The sequence below is a fragment of the Sebastes umbrosus genome, chromosome 7 (genome assembly GCF_015220745.1).
Source record: "Sebastes umbrosus isolate fSebUmb1 chromosome 7, fSebUmb1.pri, whole genome shotgun sequence".
Lineage (NCBI taxonomy): Eukaryota > Metazoa > Chordata > Actinopteri > Perciformes > Sebastidae > Sebastes > Sebastes umbrosus.
Genome location: NC_051275.1, coordinates 5,067,297 through 5,091,513, shown reverse-complemented (window position 1 = coordinate 5,091,513; position 24,217 = coordinate 5,067,297). Strand labels below are relative to the sequence as shown.

Genomic DNA, 24,217 nt, shown 5'->3' with positions numbered 1-24,217 from the left:
CCGATTATTCCTGATCATGGCCACCTGCAGCTGGAGGTCAACAGCCAGCGTTAGCCTGAATCCCACCTTTTGTTTGCTGACATCCTCTGAATGCATCAATCCAATAATGTTACCTGAAATATAATATTACAATGCAGTAGACTGGTTGAGAATAACATAAAATCAGCATACAGAAAACATGTGAATTAGTCTGTGTTGCTTCAGTGTAGTCTTACATTGTGACCCTGCAGCCCTCATTCCTCCACAGGAGACATTCAATAATGTTGAAAAAACTGAGAGTCAGCTTGTGTTTCAAACAGCTGTGATTTGCAGGATCGTATCTCTCTCTCCTTCTCTGTTGCTTTCCCTCTTGTTGTCTCTCCCTCCTTCTCTCTGTATCCTAACCTTTTCAGAGTTCATCTCATCTCAAGCCACAAGTGAATGAAGCAAGAGGCATATTCACGTTTCGTCTGACTCATTTTAACTGGCTTTATTTAGACACCTCTCATTTCCTTTCCTCTGTCTAGGTAGGGCAGACATGTTGTGTCCCATAATCCCATGATGCCGCCCTTCATTGACCTTCGTGAGGTGACGCGTTGCAGCTTTGACCGCGTGCCCGATGCTCAGGGCAGGAGTGAGGAGGCTGTATGCCTTGACTGCTTTTCATCTGTTTAGACAGACAGTTAATATTACCTTTTATCCCGGGTCTTACTCCTTAAAGTTGAGCGGATATGACTTATGTGTGGGAGATAGCTGAAGGCTGTCCTGTCCTTCTTTGACCCGCTGTGCCGCTATCATCTGTCCACCGGCACAAGACAATTTGAATTGAAAAGCATGGAACCAGTTAGCCAGCGTAGGTAAACATGGCTGCACTATGTGATGACTTTGGGAGGAATTCAGAAAAAAGGAAATACGGTCTACTCTCTTAAAGGGATACATATGGTGCGTATAATCTGGCAACAATCACTTACATTGCATGCACACAGCACCTTTTTTCCCTGTTTGCATTGGACTTTATGCAATCTGCTGCTCATTTTCTACGTCAAGCCCAAACACATTGTGGTGACAGTCTCATAAAACATGAAAGAGGAACCAATTAAAACCAATGCATTGTGTGTATGAATGAAATCAGCACATTTAACCATAATCCCACTGTTATTTTAAGAGCAAAGAGCAGGCAGCGAGTTTAAAAGGAGACGACGTGTTTCGTTTAATGCTCATCTTGAAACAAATAAGGGGAATTTTTAATTGATTTCCTAATTTTCCTGTTCTTCCAAAAAGCAATCATGCACAAATTAAGTTTAAACGGGTATTTTCCATTTTAAAAGAACATTATGCCTCTCTGCGTTTACACTTCCTTTCACATTTCATTGCGGCACATGACAGTGGCTGATGGATTGGGCTTTTGGTGGCTCACGGGGAGATTGCTACCAGATGAAAAGGTCTTAGAGTGCAAACGGGGCGGTTTTGAATAAAGCTATAACTCTACTTTCTCCCTGGACAATTATCATGGACCACACTAAATGAAGAACACCGGTATGACATGGACAGAAAGGAAACCTAATTTGCTCCAAATGGTCCGATAATGAGAATTTTGAATGAAAAACACTGAATATTGGCTAAAAGTTTTCCCCTTGTTTGCCTAAAGCAACATATTTTGTGGTATTGAAGGTATTTTGAGGTTAACCATTTTCAAAGACAATTGAAAAATTAACTATGAACTTCGCAAAAAATGTTTTTTAGGCACGGTCGGTTGTTGGGCGAGTTTGTAGCTGGATGACAAAAGCATTTTACATAACTTCACTTGTGGGTTTTTGCTCCCAATAGAATCACCTGAGGTAGAAACGTATTCTTGTGAGGTATATTAGATACAAAAAAAACAATCACCAAAAACATAGAGTTGAAGAAGCAAGTGTGATACTTGAATTTGTACTATCACTGGTTTTGATTCATCATCTTCATGGGATGGTCAGCACTACCTTTTTTACTTAGACTCCTTCATAAACAAGACATGTAACCACATCTGAATTACTATTCTCAACTGTCTGTCAACCTTGTTCAAAAACAGCGCTTCTGTATGATCTATAGTAATTTTGCAGCAGTTGGAGAAAAATCAGACGCCCCTATGAACAGACACTACAGTATATTACTGTACAGAGTACGGCCATCTGAACTCTAAGCACACGTGAGGAAAATCTTGAAGGTATGAACCTGCCCTTTTCAAGTCAGATCCTAAAAGAATAATATCTTCAGTGTTTCAACATTAACATAATTGCTATGTTCTGCAGTGAAAGGAAGTGAGCAGGAGATTTAATCACGATGAAATCAGACTGTTGCAGTTCTTCGGTAACAAAAGGAAGACTCGACTTACAAATTCCTGATATAGAATAACTGAGCGATGCAACCAGACAATTTCAAACCTCTGTGGCTTTGGAAAGTATAGGTTTCACATCTTGGCCATCTAATTATACTGTATGTACTTGCCTTACAAGGGGAAGATACAAAAAGCAAAAAGAAACAATAAAATGCCCTGTCTATTTGTTCAAATTTCATGTACACTTCTTTGACAGTGAAATGACAAATCCAAAGAAGCACAATACTCAACTGATGCAATCCAGATGTTCTTTTTTCAATTGAGGGAAAATGTGTGTACAGTCCCCTTAATCTGCTTAATATGTAAAATCTCAAACAGTTATGAAAATATTTTTCCTCTGAATATCCTCCAGATGAGCGAACATGTTGAGCTGTCTAGTTCTCTTCCTTTCTCTGTCTGTCAATATTTCCCAGATGACAGTAGACTTCCTGATAGATCCCACTCAGTTGTTTTCATTTCAAGAACTAAGGCAATTTTACTCACAATGACTCTCTGAAGCATAAACATGGGCTGCAATCGAACAGTCTTGTTTGCTTAGGAAGATTCCTAACTGAGTGAAATGACCTGAAAGTATTAAGTGGCAGCCATGATAAGAGCTGCTCGAATTCTTTCAATGTGAAGGAAAGGTTCAATGCTTCCTTTCTTATCTCCTCTAGGGAACACTGGAACATCCTTTACGAAAGGACAGGAGATAATACTGTCCCACAATTCCTTGCAGCAGCAACATTTAAGCGAGGCACCATTTGACCGTCAATAACATCCGCCGTCGCGGTTTCATTGTACACTGCGGATAAATTGAAAATATACGTCTTAGGCAGCCTGATCTCCTAAAAATATGTTCCCATACAACGAAACTGCATTGTGAATTATGTTTCGAGGGAAATGTATTTTGTCACAGATTACAGTACGTTTGTTTTTGACGTACTTGTAATGATGAAACCCCATGTAGGGAGGAGGTTGGGATGGTGGATGGTTCAACAAGCACGGGACTTACGTGCATGTGACTTTCGTATAAGAGACCGGTGTTTGTGTCCAGTGTGAAACTAAAGGTCATACTTTAATCATGATGTTTTTTACTAACCCTAACCAAGTAGTTTTGTTGCGTTTTTTTTGTTTTCTAAACATTTACAACGTGTATAAAACTGTTTAAAAGTGCGACCCTAATCCGGGAGAAAATATGTTTCCCTCAAAACATAATTGAGAATGCAGTTTAGTTGTATGGAAATGTAATTTTGTAGGAGACAGCTAGGGCTGTCTTAGGAGGTGTGGTTCTGTTTTGGACAGGAATCTGTTCTTGAATTATACAGCATTGAGTTTGTCACTGTAGCCTACACATTTTCTATGTTATAAATATAGTTGCTAAAAAAACAAAAACATCTGTCCGCCATCATGTAAGTGCAGTTGGATTCTCCTAGCACTGCGGTTGTCTTTTCCTAAGTCCTTATGAATTCTCCTTCACATCTTTCCTTGACCTCATGACGTTTTCCATCGAGGTCAAGGAAAAGTGGTTAGGAAAAGACATAGGATGTCATTTTTTTTTACTAATCAACCACAGCCAATTTATAAATGGGCAATCCCTTGCTCCCTCAGATATCTGATAACTTGCACAAAGAGGACGTTGATTGCAAATTATACAGATCAGAGGTCTGGATTATGATTAGATTTTTCAATTTAATTTAATTGTTAGGTGCATCACTTACATTTTCAAATTGTCTATTACACTCATTTTCAGCAGCCACCCCGCTGGAAAGCACTGGATGAAAGGAAGTGATGGTAAACCTGTGGAATTTCACTCTCAGGTCAGTCACCTCCTACCAGGTTCATGTCTGCTCCGTCGGCCCCCAACGTGCTATGATTGATGTGACCTACACTGCAGCATGCAGTCGTATTGCCAGGGTAGTTCAAATGTCAGGCTTCTGACTCAGTAGCAACCAGCTCCCACACTGAGTCAGTAACTTTGCTAAACCAACAGAACCATCCCAGCAGTCGCACACATAGAAGAAAACCTGCAGGTCTGATGCGACACCTGGCTGGGAGATCTTCGCTCTGAAGCGTGAGGGGTTGCCTCGTCATCCATAGAGGGGAGCAGCGCTTTGTTGCGTTTCAAAGTCTTCGATGCCTGGCCCCTCCACGACCAGACAGCAAGAGAGAGAGTCGGCCTGGCGCTGGAGCCTTGGCAGTCAGAAAGATCTGTGGTGTGGCCCCTCCTTTTCACTGGGCTGGGATAAGCCAGGGAGTGTGGCGCCTCTGAGGTTAGTGGGCTGCCTCATCGAGACACCAGCTCCATCATGAGCCTATTTTTATTCCATTTTCTCGCTCTCTTTTTTTTCTTCTCCCCTATTCAGACCTCTCTTGCTCTTTTTTTGTCAACTCTCCATTTTTGCCTTCTCTGTCTATCTCTTTACCACTGTCCTCTTCTTCCATGGTGTTGGGATGTGTTTCAGCCAGTATGCATGACAGAGGAAAATGAAAAAACCTACATGGCTCGGTTTCTGGTTTGGATCCCAATATTCACTTGCCTTTTTTCCCCCTTTCTTTCTTGCTGTATTTATTTTATGCAGACACTTGCCAAGATGGCAAGAGCTCCCTGTCACTGGTTTGGCAGTATCCATGCAGTGTATAGATTCAAAGTGCTTTAACCCTTATGCACAAAAACTATTTATCTGTATCTACAACAGAGCCATTGTAAACCAAAAAACTGTCTAGTTTCTCATGTTTGTCTCCTTCAAACTTTAATCTCAACATGTAACCTCTTCCACCGAGAAGCATAATTAACATGCAGGTTGCTATCTTCCTCACACTGGGCCAAGAATAAACAAGAAAAGAAAGCCCTGAGAAAGATTGAAGAGTCTTTGTTGGTATCCTAATGCCCTAAATGTCAGGATTGTACATTTGAGGGAAAGGATCACTGTATTTAACCAGCTAATCCAACATGTTGAGTCAATCCACGTACAATGTGGTTATGCTGGCGAGTTAGCAGGGGGTCCTCAGCTTTCAGGAAAGGAGTTTACCATCATAAAGCAGCTGTCCCTCATCAGCAGCCCCTACAGACGCAGACAGTGCCGTGTTTGTGCCATAAGCCATTCTATACAAGCACATTGTGGCAACTCCTCCTGCATTTTCTAACAGCCTGGCAACAGTAAGCTCACAGAGTGAAAGGGGTCTAGACTGGTCTTCTAAAGAGACCCTCGCTTCACATTAGCACTCCGGGTTAAAAGAAACATTGGATACTGATGTACTTGTAAATAAAACCTTAATTAGGACAGGTTACCAGAAGTCTAGATTGGAACAAACAGTAACTACAGTATGTTGTGTAAGTAGTACGAGGGTGAAAGATGGGGGCATGACCACAATTATCAAGGTCCCAAACACTACTAAAGGTTTGGAACTATTTATATTTCTTCAGCCCTTGAGGCAAAGTTTTTAAAATGAAAGGCGAAGGCCGAGTCACAAGGTCCTTGGCAAGAGATAAAGGAGTTATTTGATTTATTTAGAACCAATCTGCTTTCCTCTCAGCATCACCCATCACTCCGATAACAACCATAGCTAAATGAGCTCTGTATCTCAAAAAAAGAGGTTTCACACAAAGTATTCTATGAGCTGTCCTGGCTGACTTGAATTCATTTGAATAATTTACTTTGCAGAATAGCATGAATATGGGGAAATGGTTGATCCATCAATCTAGTCTGACACTCGGCTTTAGAAAAACACTGTTTCCCCTCTGTTCTTTGTTTTCGTATATCTAATGAGCTAAGAAATAGAAAACAAAGGTAGCGAGTTATATAATAACGTCTTCTTTGGTGAGCCTGGAAAGGATTTGAAAACCCTGAATTAGCTTGGTTCTGTATGAGCAGGCAATTTCCTCTCTCTCATCCACAGAGCACACCACCGCCACGGTGTTCATTTCCACTAGCTTCCTTCAGTGCCCACATCTGAAGATTCCCAGGCTTAAGCAGGGATTGGAAACTATAGTGTCCAGCGTGAACACAGCGATGCGAGCATATCATGCCACTCTTTCCAGTCGGAGCACTCTGACGTCACGCCGTTAATCCCTTTCACCATACCACCCAAGCCTCAGAGAGACCACACCAAATCCTGCACTCACCCCTGAGCAGAGGAGCGAGGAGTACCACTGGGATCGAATTAATGAGGCTTATTAAATACTGTAAGTAATGAACTTCACACAGAAGGCAGATCACTAAGAGCTGCACCAGCACAGGAGAGGTCATATCAAAACTACCACGGTTTAGGAGCTCATGAAAGAAAAACTCTCCCCGTACAAAATCACAAAAAGTTATCACTCAAAAGCAGAAACTCTCGAGGAGAGAAGGAAGGCTATGTCCCAAAGGACAAGTGGTCTTCTCAACAATGGTGAAGCCTTGGTTCAGTGGACCTTTTGAAATTCTAAAAGGTTTTGTATGTTTCATCCCATTTACTACAAAGTGACACGTACTTGACATCATATGCTTCTGCAATTCCATTGGTTTCTATTAATTTCTGTTTGTTATGAAATTAATTAGCAGACTCTGGAAACGTGCTTGAGTTATGTAATAATCAATTATTTCTGAAGAGGTAAAACTCCAGCTACAGAACAACTTTATTGTTACACCAACGTGTTTCAGCTTGTGGCCTTCATCAGGGACATCTGATGGTATTCTGCGTAATACTACTACAATTTTTAAAGTAATGCTGTGCAAAGTTTTCAAATATATCTGCTTTTAAACGCATTAAAATGCGACGGTAGAGTGAATCATGTAGACTTGATTGAACCGTAATGGATTACACAACTCAAACAAGTTCGGAGAGTCTGCTTTTTGATTTTCATACTTTTACTGAAATCAATGGAAACCACTGGCTGCCTGGAATGAAGAGGAAAAGTGCATAACAAATCTGAACAATATAGCTTGGATTAGAAAATGGTCACCAACATGTTCAAGTGTGCACTTGAAAACATATTGGTAAGATGATTTAAATCGCTCTATTCAGCAAACACACAGAAGACTTTATGAGACATTAACTCACTCACTTTGAGGAAAAGACTGACCCACTTCAATGAGGTTTATAATAAATCAGCAGAGTATTTAAAAAGTGGTGATTTCAACAAAGCATGAGTGCTCCAAATGGTAGCACTGCTGCTACAGATGAGAGGAGGCTCTCTAGAAAATAACAAATGACCTAAGTGGTTAAAATGGTCTACAAAGGCCTGGAAGTTGCAGCGCCAACTCTGTAGCACTTGCCACAGCTACACAAAATATCCACTGGGACCGTTTTTGTAAGTACCTCTTCCCTCATATACTTATTCCCATAATGATGGCCTGTGACCTAAAGGAGATCATTCCTCATTTCCCTTCAGACCGAGCCCAAGCCAAAGCAGGATGCGGACAGTGAAAAATCCTGCAGGAGTCCCCCCATCGGCTCAAGTCTCCTGCAACTTAAAAAAACAGCCACTAGAGCCGAGTGAGTTGTTGCACTGGGTGAATGAAAATTTTGCTCACTCGTTTGCACTTAGTTAGCCCCTAGCCCATAGATGTACAAAGAGAACTGGATACAGCGTTGGAGGTGGGCCCCCTGTTCATTCCTATGAGAGTTGTTCAGTGACGCATGATCCAAAATGGCTCGACTACCGGCAGATGAAGTACCCGGATCTTCCAGCGATCTTCCGCATCCATTGGGCCCATAGAGTGCTCCAGGGAAAACGTATTGTTGTTGGCCATCCACTGTTCCATCGACAAAAAGCCAGTGGGATTTTTCCATTGAGTTTTGGATTATTGCAGAAAATAAGCTCTGTGCCAAACACGCTTATGACACTTACACGTTTTGTTCAACAAGATAATCTTAACAAATGAAGACCACTTTTATGATTTTTGAAGTGTAAATGCAATCGCCAGAAGTAAAAAGCTAACGTTAGGCTACAAACGAACTACACCACGGTCGCATGAGCAGGAGTATACACAACGAGGCTGTAAAGGAGGACGAGTCGGCGTGATGACGTTTAGTAGTCTCCTTTAGCCACTTGTTAGCAACCGCCTTTTTTAAGATGCGTTAAGGCTTCAAAATTCACCAATGGGGTATTTATTGATGTATTTTTTTGTCGTAGAATAAAATGTTAAAATCTGTTAAGCTTGTGTTAACCACAGAACTTATTTCAGGCATCTAACTAAAAAGCCATTCAAAAAAGCCATTAACTTCCAGAAGTGGGAAGCGGATGTGCTAAAAAGCTAACTCATATCCGGGTTTCAGGACTCATTCCTGTAGCACTCTATAGAGCAGGCGCACTAACATTTCCTTTAACTCTGCCTCCCAGCCCTCGCTCCAGCCTCGGTCTGGGGCTCTTTCACATGAACGGAGGAAGAGAAATAACTCTGGATTTTGGCTGCATTTTACAACTTTTAGCATCTGATTTAAATAAGGGCTATTGAAGCATTCCTACTGGGAAGTTGATTTACCTAAAAAAAAAAATATCCGCCAATTTACAGAAGTCTCTTTCCCAATGTAAGTCTATTGGAAAAAGTATTTTTGGGCCCAATGGCATCACATGATGGACCCAGAAGTTGTAATTCCACCGTTTGGCCACTACGAAAATTTGCTTCAAAGCCCGGCGCTCTGCCCCAGGGCTTGCTCTAGCCCCTACTGGCCACTCGGAGACATAGCAACATCTACAGACGTCACAATGAATTTACACTGTTTAGCTGTCTTCTCTCTGCTGAAGTGTGTGCTTTGCATCAACGTAACCTAATTTTCTTCAGTGAGCTTCCATCTTTAAGTAGTTGTCCTGTCATATAATATCATTAGCAGGCCAATTTTATGATTTCAACTCAATCATAAGCACACTCACTGAAGATTTAGGTCAATTAAGTCATGGATTGCTTTCAGATCCCACAGGTCTCTGGGTATGGATCTGCTGTGATTGAAGCATTGTCTCTTGCATGTCCAGGCCAAAAATCTTTTCAGCTTGTGTGCTTTGGCCTCATCTTGATGCACCCTTCTCCTACTGCACAAACACTGGCCAAATCCTGCAGCTTTGTTCCACCTTCCCAGACTGGGAAAAGAACACACTGGCACGCAAACTGCTGCACAATTCATCTCTCTCGTCTCCTTACAAAACACTATTTGTCTTTATATTTTACAGCCATTTTTAAATGCATCACACAGATATTATTTAGTTATGTAGGTGCTTTGGCTTAAAGAGGGGAAAATCTTAAAGCTTCTAGGAAACTTTGCACGTTGCTTCGTCCAAATACTCGGACTATATAAATGATTACTTGTTACTTTATAACTTAAATTCATGAGTGTGACATCGGTAAGTAAATCAGTCCTTAGACCCAAACTACTTCATGGTGGTTAACAGGTTGCAGCATCAATGGAGATTGCAGCGTTGTGCTTTTACGAAAAAAAATCTCTTTTCTCCAATACGTTTCCATTTATCACTTCCTGTCATGCAGTGATGATTTCCTGTCAGTAACCAGACCCAACACAAGAATTTAATTTTGACATATAGGGTGAAACTACAGTCTCTCCACTCTGCAACCATGCAACCACATGTTGTGAATTAGACTAACAATACTTATTCTAACTTTTTAATAGGGCTGTCAGAGTTAATGCGATAATAACGCGTTAATGCAAATTCATCTTAATGTCACTAATTTCTTTAACGCAACTTGTGATTTTTAGGTTGTAGCGGGCTCAATTTCAAAGCTAGAGTGAATATACTAGCATCATATGAAACCAGAAAACCTAAAGAATCCATTTGTGTCCATTTCATACTAGCTTGTGAAGGAGGCTAAATAAAGCTCCAAACTTGCGCAAAATTTTGGCGAGGAAAAACTGGCATGGCCATTTTCAAAGGGGTCCCTTGACCTCTGACCTCAAGATATGTGAATGAAAATGGGTTCTACGAGTACCCACGAGTCTCCCCTTTACAGACATGCCCACTTTATGATAATCACATGCAGTTTGGGGCAAGTCATAGTCAAGTCAGCATACTGACAGCTGTTGCTTGTTGGGCTTGAGTTTGCCATGTCACGATTTGAGCATATTCTTTTATGCTAAATGCAGTACCTCAAACAAATCTGACCTTTAAGGTACATTTTGAACAGATAAAAAACGTGCAATTAACTTGTGATTAATCTTGATTAACTATGAACAATCATGTGATTAATCGCGATAAATATTTTAATCAATTGACAGCTCTACTTTTTAACTATTTCACCAAAATGTAGATTTCAGGCAAACACATCCTCTTTGCTCAGACCGACTCCCATCGGTCCAATGAAAGCTCTCCTGGAGTGTTTACATTGTTGTCCACAGTGCCCACATAGGCTTTGTCCGGTTTGAGATAACAGATCTGTGTCTGTTTCTTCACATGGCTAAATAGTGGGAGATAAGAGTTGAACAGTCTGGCAGCTCCAGTAGGTGTGGGATAAGTCTGTTTCTGAAGGGAAGTGTTTTTTAGACTGATAGCTTTTTCCTCCCAAAGTGGAAAAAGAAGGGCACATTGAATCTAATCATGCTGGCACTTCATTAGGATGCCTCCGATGTGTTATCAGAACCCAGGAGAGCTGAGAGGGACAGGCCGAAGGGAAGTCCCCTGCAGCGAGACAAAAAGCATGGACAAAGACGTCTGAGCAGAGCTGGCGTTTGGGAGAGAGAAGGCCTTGTGAACTCTCCCCCATGTCTGTCCTTCATGACAGATGCAGAGGCCCAGCCACTGACAACATGCGAGGGTGGGGGGGTTGAGGAGGGCGAACATGTTGAATAAACATATCCAGTCCTCTGCTACCCCCCCGATTCCCCCTCCAAATGAAAACCTCAGTTGATATACAATATAGATTCATCAGATAGCTCAGTTTATACTCTGTGTTTATACACCAGGATAAATGTACCTTCTCCAGCCAAGAGATCGTGATGTTTCTATCTCCAAACAAACATCCTAAGACCCTGCTACATGTTCCCCAGACCCCCAGAATGTGTTGATAATGTCGTGCGATAGCCGAGACAGCGGGACAGTCCAAAAAGAAACAGTGATGAACTCTGGAAAAAGGACAGCTTAACCCTTAACAGACCAGTACCTTGAAAAAACAGTCTAACAACAGTGTTTGTACCAGCTGAGTTTTCAAGGTTTCATGAGTTCATCTCTCCACAATTCATTAAGGGACTGTCCTAGCATGTAAAAACTCCACCACAAATACAATATTAAAAACAGGGAGTCGGATGATGACTGTCCCATGAAATAGATGGGGTTTCTTGTTTACACCTCCCTCGTTTCCCAATATTGCCATGGTAACAAACCACCACTTGAGCTTCATCTACACGCCACTTTCGCACACTCACTGCATGAGGTAGATCTCCTCCTTTTCCCTCTCAGCATCTGCTTTCTTTCTCAATCATCCTCCTTCCGCATTCCCCATTTGTTGTCAGAGTGCTTTTTCTGCTCAATTTTTCATTCAGCATCTTCATGGCTTATATCTTTCTTTACTTCTTTGACCAGTTTTAGAATCTCAAAACTCAAACTACACATCATGAATAGCTGCAGGTAGAGATAGGCCATGGTCACTTTTGAAATGCCATTATCAAATAATTGTGTTATTTTAGAGCTTTAAATCATGGATAATCAAGCACAAACTACATTTAAACTGGTCTGACTAAAAAAAAGTGTTTGTTTTTTTCTAAATAACTTCTCTGTTGTATCTCTTCTGCATAAATAACTTTCTGCAGAGTGTGTCAGAACTTGGCCCAGTCCCATAACAGCAGTGGTGCCCTTCCCCCGGCTCTTTAGCAAAAACATTCACCATACTTCTATGTGTATGTGTCGTAGTGTGATGAATAAAGAGCGGAAGCAACAGGGCATAGGGTGACTTCACACTTAAACAGCCTGTTTACAAGTCATTTACAGAACTGCAGGAGGGAGAGAGGCTCGGAGGAGTCTCCCAAAGAAAGACCTCCTTTCAGAAATACTCAAGCAGAGAAAAACGAGGCTACAGAGAACTTCTACTGACTCTACCCTCTGAGATGTGGTTTCTCAAAGGACAAAACGTTGCCACTTGTTAAGGTAGGAAGGTCACAGGAGCAGAAGACTTCCGTGCAGTTCATTTCATATTGAGGGGGATGAGAATTAAAAGATGGTTCCACAGTAATAAGAGAATAAAAATGGCACAGATACAACTAAGCCTATTAGAGTGTAGAATTAGTATGCTTGAGGTAAAAAAACATGGAAAGGCCCATAAATAAAAAATGGTGCAGTAGCAGCGATGACAGAAATGGTGACAGGGGAAGAACGCTGAGTGAAACTGGATGAGTTTAAAGCCAGAAAAGGAGCCTAATTATTTTCTCATCTTTCCCTGCATCGTCATGATTTACTCACTACATTACTGTTCCCTAAAAAGGTGACTGCCAAAGTATTGTGACGGTGCATTTAACTTCTCAAACTAAAGCTTCAAGACTCAAATTACACATACTGTAGTGGTAATATAATGAAATGCTTTGTGCTTGCATATGGGTAGAGTTAGGATGTTTAAAGTCAGATTTCCTGTCAGACATTTTAATTTCTTTCAGGCACCCTGATGAGTGACATTTCTAATGCAGCAGAGAGAGCTACCATGGATGCTCTGATGAGGGTTATATTTTTTGGAATCATAATGTGGCAGCTTTTACATGAAATCATGACCATGAAATGAGCATTTCTGCATGAGGGTATCATCTACCATGGCATGCAGCACAGCAAGTAAGAGACTCAACATCTCAACTGTCTTATCAAACATTCTGTTTGCTTTGGAGACCGCACATCCACTGGATTTATCCCAGGAGACGTTTCAGATGTTGTCAAAATCAACTTTAAAAATCACTCATTGGCTTCCCCTGGGTTGAAAACAGTATTTATTTTTAATCAAAGCTTTGTTATATGTGTGATGATGAAACTGCCTGCGTCCTGTATTCACAAAGTTGGCCAATCTGTCAGGAGACTATGATCGTCGAGATGTTAGACCAACAGACCATCGTGTGACAGTTCGCAATACAAAGGAACTGGGCAAATGGCAGTGAAAATGTGACTTGAATAATTCTCTCCCATCTGTGAAAACCTAGGTGCCCTTGAGCAAAACCTGCTCAGTAGAAGACTGTGGGAGTACCCGAAAGCTGTGAATGGGACGCAGGAAGGAAACAAAACAATCAAGCAGCCATTCATTGACTTTTCCTGAATTACCAAAGAGTTAAAAAGACAAACTACGGAATCCAAGGCAGATCTTTGACTGCATGAGCTAGTGTTATTCCAGCATGCCGTGACTTCACATACAAAAGGCAAATTGCTACATTAATCACCAGATCCGCTGTCTGGGCTAATCAGGTCCTGTAAGCAATAAGTTGTTGATAGTAAAAATTGGGAGCAGGTGACTCCTCTGTTCTCTCCAGGCATCAAACCAAAGATCTGCAAACCAAGACCATTCACATCTGCACACCCCCACAGACCTCTTCAGTGAGATTACATGTGAGTATCCACCGCCGACCACATGAGGGTAAGGTCGTACTCAAGCCCCTTCAAAACTTTGAAGCGAAAAAATAAACCTCTGAAACTTTTCTGTTACTGGAGAAGCACTGGTGATTCAAAATGTTGCTTGGTTGTAAAAAAAAAAAAAAAAGGCAGATGAATCCAGAGGAGATGATACAGTATTCTATAGCACATGACAGAAATGCCACTGGGATTTTATGCTTTTGTATTTCAGGGATCTGATAGAATACACTATGCACCATTTCCAGGGATCCTCTATAAAGACACAGCCAGGTTTGACTGGAGACGGCTCCTGAAACCAGATGTCTGGATGCCTTCAGCCCTGGCGTTGATGAATTGGCTTGTTGAAAGCATCAACAACTTGTTTCTCCATTATCCCAGCTACTGCGCTGACCGGCTCCTTGTCTGCATCAATTTGAGTGGTGAGTTGACTTTGCCGCTGCAGACAATACATACTTTTCTGGGCTCTTAACCATGAAGTATTTTTTTCATGCATCCTATGAGGGTGATCCGCCTCGCCTGAAAGAGGGCCTCTGTACAGTGTGCACAGGCCACTCACAGTAAAAACATAAAAATGACAGGTCAGTACTTTTGACTTCACATTCCAAGGTGCTGCAACTCAATATGGTTCTGCCCTGATTGGATCAGATCGGATGCACGTCCAGCCTCCAACCTATGCTGGAATGAAAAGGTGGTGCAGAGCACTGATGTGCATCATTTTAGTTTGGCAGTGGGCATCCAAAATCATATGTGCTTCATAAATTTCCCCGCTCCCAAGTCTCCTGTCTTGATGGTTTGGATCTCACAAGACGCATTTGTGAAGCAATCTGGGAGGAACCCTCCTCAAGGCACTGATTAGAGAATTTCTTCCACCCTAAAAACCCCGTCTACACCAAGACACGCATATACCCACACCCCAGTCCCTGGCTTTCTGTTCTCTTCTGTTCTTTTCTGATACCACATCACACATCTCGAGTCCTGCTCTCCTGCATACCAGCTCTGCCTAATTACAGCAGAGAGTCCCACTGCTCCCCACGCTGCCTCTGGGCTCCTCACAGCACCAGGCTATACACAACAATCTAAACAAAGATTTGGCCTTTCAACACGCTGGTTAAAAGAAGCAGCACACCACTCTCAACATAAACTCTGCAGCACCAGACCAAATTAGCCTTATTGATGAGGTACGCAACCCTGTGGTAATTAGTTTCCCCGCTAAGTCTTTAAATCACCTCCTAGCACTCAGAGGAAGGCAGCGTTGAGTTAGGCAGTTGTCTCCTTATTATAACTAATCGGCAGGGTGAACGCATTACCTTAGAATAGATAAGGCATAACAGATGTCCTCCCTTATGACAAGAGGGGCGTTTCTGCTAGATGTGGCGAAGGCTTCAAGATATGCAACCAGCAGAGTTAGGGTGGACCACCATGGAGCATCAGTACACACAGACTGGGAGTCTGGTTGGAGCAGGCCTGGGTGCCTCTCTGTCTGAAGCCAAGACAGACAACGTTGGGTAACCACAATGTAAAAGTGGAGCATCTCTGCCCACAAACCTCCTTCTCCGTGTGGTTTGTCGCTCGCTCCCTTTTGCTATTTTCTTCTCTGTCTTACAAAGATTGAAAAAAAATGACTCACTCACTAGAATAGAGCCAGATATGAGTACCAGCAAATATATTTTTGCTTGATAAATTAATAACCATTAATCATTAAATCATCAAAACCATTAATCGATTAGTAAAATTGCTGTTGATACATTTTGTAATTCATAAGTCAGCTTATCATTTCAATGCTATTAGGGCCGAATATCGTTTGAAAATTGAAGTACAATATCTAAATATCAATACCGATAACAAAATACTAATACTTTGAGGACTATAATTGTGTTTTTCAAGAAAAACCTTTTTTTCATGTAAGAAAATAACTTCTTACATTAAAAAGTACCAAGCTTCTCAAATGTTAAATGTTGTCTTAAACCCTCTGAGACCCGCGATCCCGACCAACTTTACTGTCTTTCAAAGGCTGCCGCAGGTTGGCTAAATAACGCTCCAATTTTATAGGCTAAATTTTGGGGAGGAAAAACTGGCATGGCCATTTACACAGGTGACCCTTGACCTCTGACCTCAAGATATGTGGCTGAAAATGGGTTGTATGGGTACCCATGAGTCTCCCCTTTACAGACATGCCCACTTTATGATAATCACAAGCAGCTTTTCGCCTATTCTAAAAATTATGTGTTTGAATATTTCTGCATACTGGAGTCCCTAAACATTGTGTGGATTCATTGAGCCCAATTGTATTCATGTGTGATGATGTTAGACCCCATAGTATCTATAACTTGACCTCACTATATAAAATAACTTCTTGTGACCTCTAGGATAATCACAGCCTCCTGAAACTTTAAAACCACAAACTAGAGATCTAGAGCATTCAGAAGATGGATGGCTTCCCTAGGTAGATTGACAATAAGGGGGTTTCTGAGCAGTTTTCAGAACAGAAGTGCTCACCATCCAATCGCCAAAAAATGCAATTCTTGCAGAAATCTGAAAATGTCAAAAGTTTTTGATACCAAATCACAGCATGGCTTTTTCTATGGTGTTCCTCAAGGTCTTGGGGACTTAATGTGGTATTTTAGAGGGATTATTGATCATTTTAATCAATTCCCGATTGGTAAAAAATTGTTAATTATTAATTTAGCATCAAATGTGTGTAACAAATGGTATCAACCCAAAAATTGATGTTCTAAGCCCTTATACACTTTTACAATTTATTTCTGATTTGTGACTAGAACAACTTGACACACAGTGCTGAGCTGCATCTCAAATTAATCTTCAGGCTCGCAGTTTTCAGATGATGTACACCGCTTCTATGTGACATATACTGTACCCCCCTGTACCTCCCTAAAAAAGACAAAAACGGGTCTATTGTGGGTCTTAGAGGGTTAAAACAAGCAGCCGTACAACAACTCTGGCTGAATAAAATGCTGGCTAAAGTTGTCAAAATAATAATTTAAATCTAAAAATTGTCCGATCAGAGAATAAGTAAGGGGAAATACAAATCTGTGCAAGCATTTTTGATACATGGTGCCTGGTCAAGTTCAATATACCCGGCCCTAAGCACTAATTTGGTCCACACAGGAGCTGAGAGCGTCATTACTGTTAACAAGCATCTGCAAAACATCCTGCTCTAACAGTGTCAGTGTAGGTTTCCTGACCACACAGAGAGATAGCCTTGGCCTTGGAATCTTTTCCTCTGGCCTTGTTTGTATTTTGCATGTTTCCCCGTTTTACCACCTCTGTCCTGAAACACCATCACCTATTTCTCTCATGGGGAGTTGAAATATTGACTAATCCCTATGCTCAGCCACCTTCACAGCCCCAATCAGACCTGGTCGTAAACCAAACTTGATCTAATTGAGAGCAGAAATAGGACGATCTGACCACACGCCCTGTAACTGAACGCTCCACTCTTTCCATGAGCTTGTTGGGCTCAGTAACATTCTCCTCAATCGTTATTTCAACTGGCAGTCATAGCAGCAGCAAAGCTGGAGCAAAAGGGGGGGCTGAGGTTTCTGGCAGACTAAAGCGATGCATTCTTTGTAACAGTCAAGTTCTGGACATGGAGACAAATTGCTCAGTGGTTAAGATATTTTAGGGCTGTGTATATATAGTGCATGCTTTTCTAGGAAGAGGCCGTTTTGACTATCTACCATTACAATACCTGCACTTCATCATCACCCCGAAAAATTATGTGTTGCAGTTTGTTTGGGACTTAGTTTCCTGGTTACTGATTTTTGTTACCTGGCAAGCTGTCACTCAGCGTCTGCTTTCCAGTCTGGTGGCTTCTGATGGACAGCAGGGGACTGGATGGATGATTTAGCACAGATTTGCTTTGGAACAGAATGAATATCACGAGCAGATGATGCTTCCTGATGCCCAGCTTGTTTAGCGGTGCCAACTGCCTCGCACATGTGCAGGGGGACCGCGGGCTGTGAGAACAGAAGGCCTGGCAGCCCTCATCACAGCGAGCCTTTCTGTCTGCTCCCCCCTTCCCATTCAGTTGTCTCAAAGGAGGAGGGAGGCAAAGTGAATAATTGTCTCTATTTACTAAGGTCAAGCAAAAGTGCTCCCTTTTGAGCCTGAACGCAACACTGTGACAACGTGACTGCGAAAGCACACACACCTGCAGTCTGACTTCACTCTGTTGGTAATTTACACCCATTTCTTTCTTGCATCACCAAATTGGATAAGCCTGGGCCTGGACTGACTGGGACCCACAAGGCAGTGTGTTCGCGTCACCCCTGGGAGGCCCGAGCGTCTCCAGGCAGGCAGATGTGCTGCTCTCACCTGCTCCGATCAGCATGTCACCGCTCCGGAGGGAAACCAGGGGGGAAGTGAAGAGGTGTAATTGGATCACATAGGGGACACAGCAGTGTGGGAAAAGGAAGTGGGAAGAGATAAGAAGTCTGGACGGACAAGGAGAAAGAGTAAAGGGACACAAAAGGAGACAAAGGGACAGGAAGAGAGAAGGAGATCCCACCCCTAAGAGTCAGAGGAGGGATCAACAGCTGGATCCAGCTGCTGAGTCGGAGCTTTGTCACAGCTGCCAGAGGCAGACTGTCCCTCTGGAGACTCTTGACTGTTTTCTTTCTCCGTCTCTCCCTCTCTCTCTCTCTCCTTTCACTACACCAGAAACTTAGAGGCAGTGCGAGGTCCGCCTCACCTGCAGCACAGACTGTACTAATGAAATTTCTTGTCCCTTGAGAAAGCCATATAAGCCCATCTTCCTTCCTTACCAGATGTGGGCAGGAAACCCCTCCAGCAGACTTTCATCTCTCACACTCCGCGGGGCTACATCACAGCCTGTACTGACCCTTTACAGTCACCTTGAAGTCTTGTAAACACGGCTTGCTTTACCCACATAATGGACAGCCACCAACAAAGAATACTGATTTCATGTTTTACAAAATATCACTGGCTGGCGGTTGCATCTGTGTGACAAAGCAAAAATCTTACATATTTCAAAAGTTTGAGCAGGTCAAAAATATAATATAAACATATTAAATAAAACATAAGGAATTTTGATAATAATCAAAAGAAACTATTCCAAAGCAAACTGCTATCACACTACTGCTGGAATATCTACTGTACATTTTGATAGAAGATATACCCTTTAAGTCCTTTATCAAGCAGAAATGTCAAACATTCTCTGGATCCAGCTTCTGAAATGTGGATTTGATGCTTTTCTATATCATTTCAGTTGAATAGCTTTGGGTTTTGGACTGTTTGTTGGACACGAAAGCTTTTTAAGATGTCACCTTGGGCTCTGGAAAACAGTGATGGACATACAGATTTCAGTTACTTTCTGACATTTTATATAGAAGTATCAAAGCTCTACACCAAATGCAGTATTTACACTACAGTGGTCCTTTTATTCTGTTTCACAGTTTGGCGTTCGAACACCCACGGCTTTGGTTTTCGACTAATGAGCAGCATTTCCTCCCAGCTTCTGTATTCAACCATATAACATTGAAAGTTTTACCACAGCTTTCTCCCCTTCCTGTGCTGGTGGAAGTGAGAAAAGCGGCGGATTTGCTGATGGACGTCTGAGCACAATAAAATGCGCTCGGCTGTCTCAAGCGCAGCAACTTTGACCTGGACACCCACACTCTATCCAGATGTACATCAGTGTTTATGTTCGCTTCAGTGCCCCTGCTAGGCCCAGCAGTAAGTGTTCAAGGAAGTATTACATTTGCAAGCACATTAAGTAGCACATCCAGTTTCCTGCAATTTCACCATTCCCTGAAAATACTGTTATACCGCAGAGCCACAGCGACGCTTGGTAGTTAGCAGGAGGAAAAATAAAAAAGAAGAGACCAAAAACAGAGTCAGCTCGCCTCAAGCAAAACCAATCTCACGGGGGACACAGGCCAGTCTGGTATCAAAACAGACAAGTGAACATTTCATTTGACACAAACCATCCCCAGGGAAATGTCTGGTGAGAATTGATGACATGGTTTGTGTACTGAAATACCAGTCTGAACATGGCAATTTCACTCCTCAGCATAGTTAGTGTCATTTGGATACCCTGGAGAAGCTTTACTTGAGAAGTTAGCAAAGTTCATTACAGAAAGAAAAGATGGCAATGTAGAGCGAGAGTAGAGCAGCAGGTGTTGCTTTCATTCACTAAATCATTGCTTTTTACATGGCGGTTTTGCAGAACTTTAGTAGGGGTGAAGTCAAAAAGCATTTTTTTAAAGGGAAACACCACCTCAATTAAGAATTTGAATATGTTATCTCCATGCCCTAGGAAAGTGTAATCAATATTTGTGACCATACTCTTTCCTAAAGCCAGAAACCAGAGAAGTAAGTCTCAAACTTGTGATGTCATAGGGTATAAAGTCTGTTGCTGCTCCATAGACAATTAATTTAGACAATGACAATGAATTTAGCACCCTAGTTTTTGGATCTGCGACAGAGATGTTCATGTTTACTAATATTTTTTGTTCTGTCTTACACTACAGGAATAACGTATGTATTTTGAAAATGGCCGTAGTTCCCCTTTAAGCACTAAGAACTGCTGGCATACAGTATGTGGTCAACATGTAAGACTTGCAGCTAAAACTTTGAGAGGAGAAACTTTTCTGAAGGAGCAGAGCAACAAAACATAAATGTTAAAATAAAAAAAATGGAGCTTATCATTTACCAATTTTATTTCTGCTTCAATTGCCACCATGCTTGCTCTTGTCAACTTGAGAGAAAGTTTCTAAATAATTGTTCATTTTTTATGAAGGAACGGGTCTATTCTACAATGTAAAGTAGGTATTCTTGAACACACAAAAGAATAAAGGCTGATATTGTGAAGAGGAAGACGTACTTCAGCATTGCAGGCTTTCCAAAGTCCACTGAGAACAAAAGAACAGAAGCAACTCCTGTAATTAAACTGTGAACACCAGATCGTTATCCTGACTATACTGCAGAGAGCTTTATAAACGTTTCTGGATCAGGAAAATTATTATACTGCACGCCACATTTTTTCATCAGGTAAGTATAGCTCAAGGACACCATGGCTCAAGGTATTGGAATCAGTGTTATTAGCACCTACCTGGTGGTCACCAGTAGGTGGTCTGTATAGTAAAAAAGAGTGTGGAGACTGAGGGACTAGTGTGAAAGAAATACGTTCTTTCAATCATTTATACTTTCTCTCCAGGGCAATTATGAGTATTCCCTTTTCCCCATTGACTGGTTACTTTTATGTTGGCAGGAATGGAGAATTGATTCAGAGTGCCACTTCACTGAAATATCTCTTTCAACTAAGCTGCCTTTCAAGAATTCAGTGAAATAATGAACATGTTTGAGTGGCACTGTATGTTACACCACTTAAAAAAGCCTCTGCATCTGTAGTTATCTAAACTAAAGACTAGCAGGATTAGCTTTGTTGCACACAGGAAGAAATCCTAGCCAAAGCATAACAATCCTACACAATATCACCAATGTTGTTTCAAGAGAAGTGATGTGTTTAGTCAAAAAGTTGCCAAGACATCACCGAGACGGGAAACAATTTGGGCGTCGAAGGAACTGATAGATGCAAAAGTTTGTTTTTACAGCTTCAAGAGAGAAAAAATGACAAAATATATGCTCGCAGCAATCACCGTCCGTCTCATGTTGCCAAGGGGGGCTGCGGCGATGACAAGCGGCCCATTCTGTTGTGAACATGGGGGAGGCCGGTTTAAAAATTAGGTCTGGCCTATCCTCACACCCAGCTAATGAGAAATGAAGTGAGATCAGATAAGAATTTGGAGAGGGACAGACCAACAGACAGACGAGGAAGCCCCCCTGCTCATGTCACCTCCGCCACTCATGCCAGCACTTGTCGGGGCTCATTTCCCCCTCAGCTGCCTGGAGACCCCCTCTCGCCTTTCTACTGGAGCCAGAACGACCCCCCGAAACAGACAGAGGGACAATTCTTAGCAGAGACACGCTCCAAACCAACCAAAAACCACAATGATATGAGGTGTAAATTATTCCCCAATGCGAGATTCTGCCAACTGGAAAGCTTCATTGCTTCATAAGTGAAATAACACATAGGAGAGTGAATGGCAAATAGCACTCAAGGCCAAGACGACCAGACTTTGCTTTACTGTATTTGGAGATATTAAGGTTGGCTGATGTGCCTCATTATCCCTAATGACATCTTGTATTACTCTTCTTGCAGGAATCAAAAGCCTCTATGCTCAAAGACTTCACACATTTGTAATAAAACATACTCTGGCAGAGTACAATGTAACAGTACCTCTTAAGTGAATGCTTGCTTGCAATCCACAGTGTAAAAACTGATATAAAATGGTGCAGGAGAACATCATTTGCCATATAAATGGACCAAATAGAAGGATGCAAAGAGGATAGCAAGCTATTTTGGTATTGTGGTTCCTATATGGCATCAGATCTGTGGAGTAACAGTTATATTTGACTTTTACACCATCCACAAAACTTGTAAAATTGGACACAGTTTGAAAACTAATAATGGAGAATAGAATTAGTAATGGCCCATGAAACACATTCCACAACGCAGCTCGTGGTTTTTAAAATGTTGTTTTCCATGTCGTATTGGATTTCCTCTCTCAAAGATGACCTATTTTCTTTGCAGTAGATCTTGCATATTGAATTACAAGACTGATTGCTGTTAATAGGCTTAAGTCCTTATTTTTAGTTATCTTTTCCCACTCACACATCCAATTTTAAAGTCATCCATACACCAAATGATGTATAGCAGAAAGTGACAAAATATCACAGACACAGCACTGTGGAGCCAGACTATATTAGAATAATAACAGGCTGCTGTGCTGGTGACCTGCAGAGGAAAAAGAAATCCGTACACTTCAAACGTTTGAATTAATAATCACAATACCCATAATATTATGTTTTTCTGGACAGAATTGTGGAAAAGGGGACATTGGGAATTTCATCTGCAGAGAAAAAAAGGCAGTCATCAGATGTCTTGCTGAGATGTTTGGATGTAGAGCTGGCACCCTGAGTAAGAGCAGTCTGTTCTCACATGGCCCGCCAAACACACGTCTGCAGCCTCCAGGCAGGCCCAAGAGAGGCCAGAGAGCAGTGGCTTTAAAGAACTACTTCATACTTGGATGCTGTGAGGCCACTGATTAAACATGTCATACTCAGAGAGTTGTTTGAGAGCAGGTAGTAATGATTTTGGAGGCAATGCTGATGAAAAACAAAAATCTGGACATCTCTTCTTTGAATAAAAAAACAAATATGGGTTTTCAGATATTTTCATAGAACATGAACTTCAACCCACATTGGAAAGAGTGATCGTTAGAGCTTTACCGTTCTCCAAAACATACATTTTTTAATCATTCTTTGGTTCAGTTTCCAAATTCCGTAATCAATTTTAGTACATTCCCCTTGCTCTTTATCCTTGTGGTCCCTGTGATTTATAATTAAGGGACCTCCCACAAGAAGCTCTCGTAGCTTCTATTTCTGCATTCAATCCAGGAGTCGCGGTAAGGCCTGCGTCTCCCTTCACCCCTCCCTCTCCCAAGGCCAAACCCTGGGCCAAGATCCCGTCTGCTAGGCCCTCTGTCTGGACTGCACTCTGCGTCCAACTCCTTGATCCATGCAATACTACTGCAGACACTTGTGAGAATTGTATGAAAGTCTATACTTGTAAAAAGAAAAAAAAGCTTTCTGACTTGAGGGATCACTTGAATGATTTAAACAACTGATGAGCTCTCTTTTTGTAAGCGGTGTCTTTTTAATAAGATGGCCAAAAACAACTAGAGAAAACAATACGTTTTAATGACACAGGGCTGCAGTCACTGGGGGTGCTGTAATTTGTCTGAACTTTAATTCATCTTGTCGTCTATAGCCATTTTTTCTCACGCTCAACTAGCCTAATTAAGGTGCCTTTTGAGAGTGAAGTGACATCTATTTCTTTGGATAAAGCCCTGAATTTGTCTCTGCCTGTGAATATGTGAAAAACCCCTTTGTGCCTGGGCTGACAGAGGACTTTACACTGCCTCTGTTACCCTGGAAACCTTTTGAGAGGTGAAGGGGAGGACAGCCAAAGAGGAGATCATCTTGGCCTAAAACCGCAGGTAAATCCTCACTAAGGCACTCCAATTTAAACAGCTTTACTATTAAAAATAACTCTTTATAAAGGAATGAAAGGAATCAGCAAAGTCTGACAAATTTCTCCTCTATTTATCTAATAAATTTCCATTTGTTATGCTCTTCGCAATTGCCCCCAAGTTGAGTTCAGACTCTTGCATGAGTTCAGCGTTAAAGTGTGGGAGTGTGTTAACATAATCAATCAATTCACAAACTTATAATGAACTAGATATGCAAGAAAGTGT

At 41.7% G+C, this 24,217-nt stretch overlaps 1 protein-coding gene across 1 annotated transcript in view; it reads right to left on the bottom strand.

Annotated features, from left to right (window-relative positions):
- LOC119491507 (protocadherin-16-like) overlaps positions 1 to 24,217 on the bottom strand; it is a 90,957-nt gene that overhangs the window by 58,924 nt on the left and 7,816 nt on the right.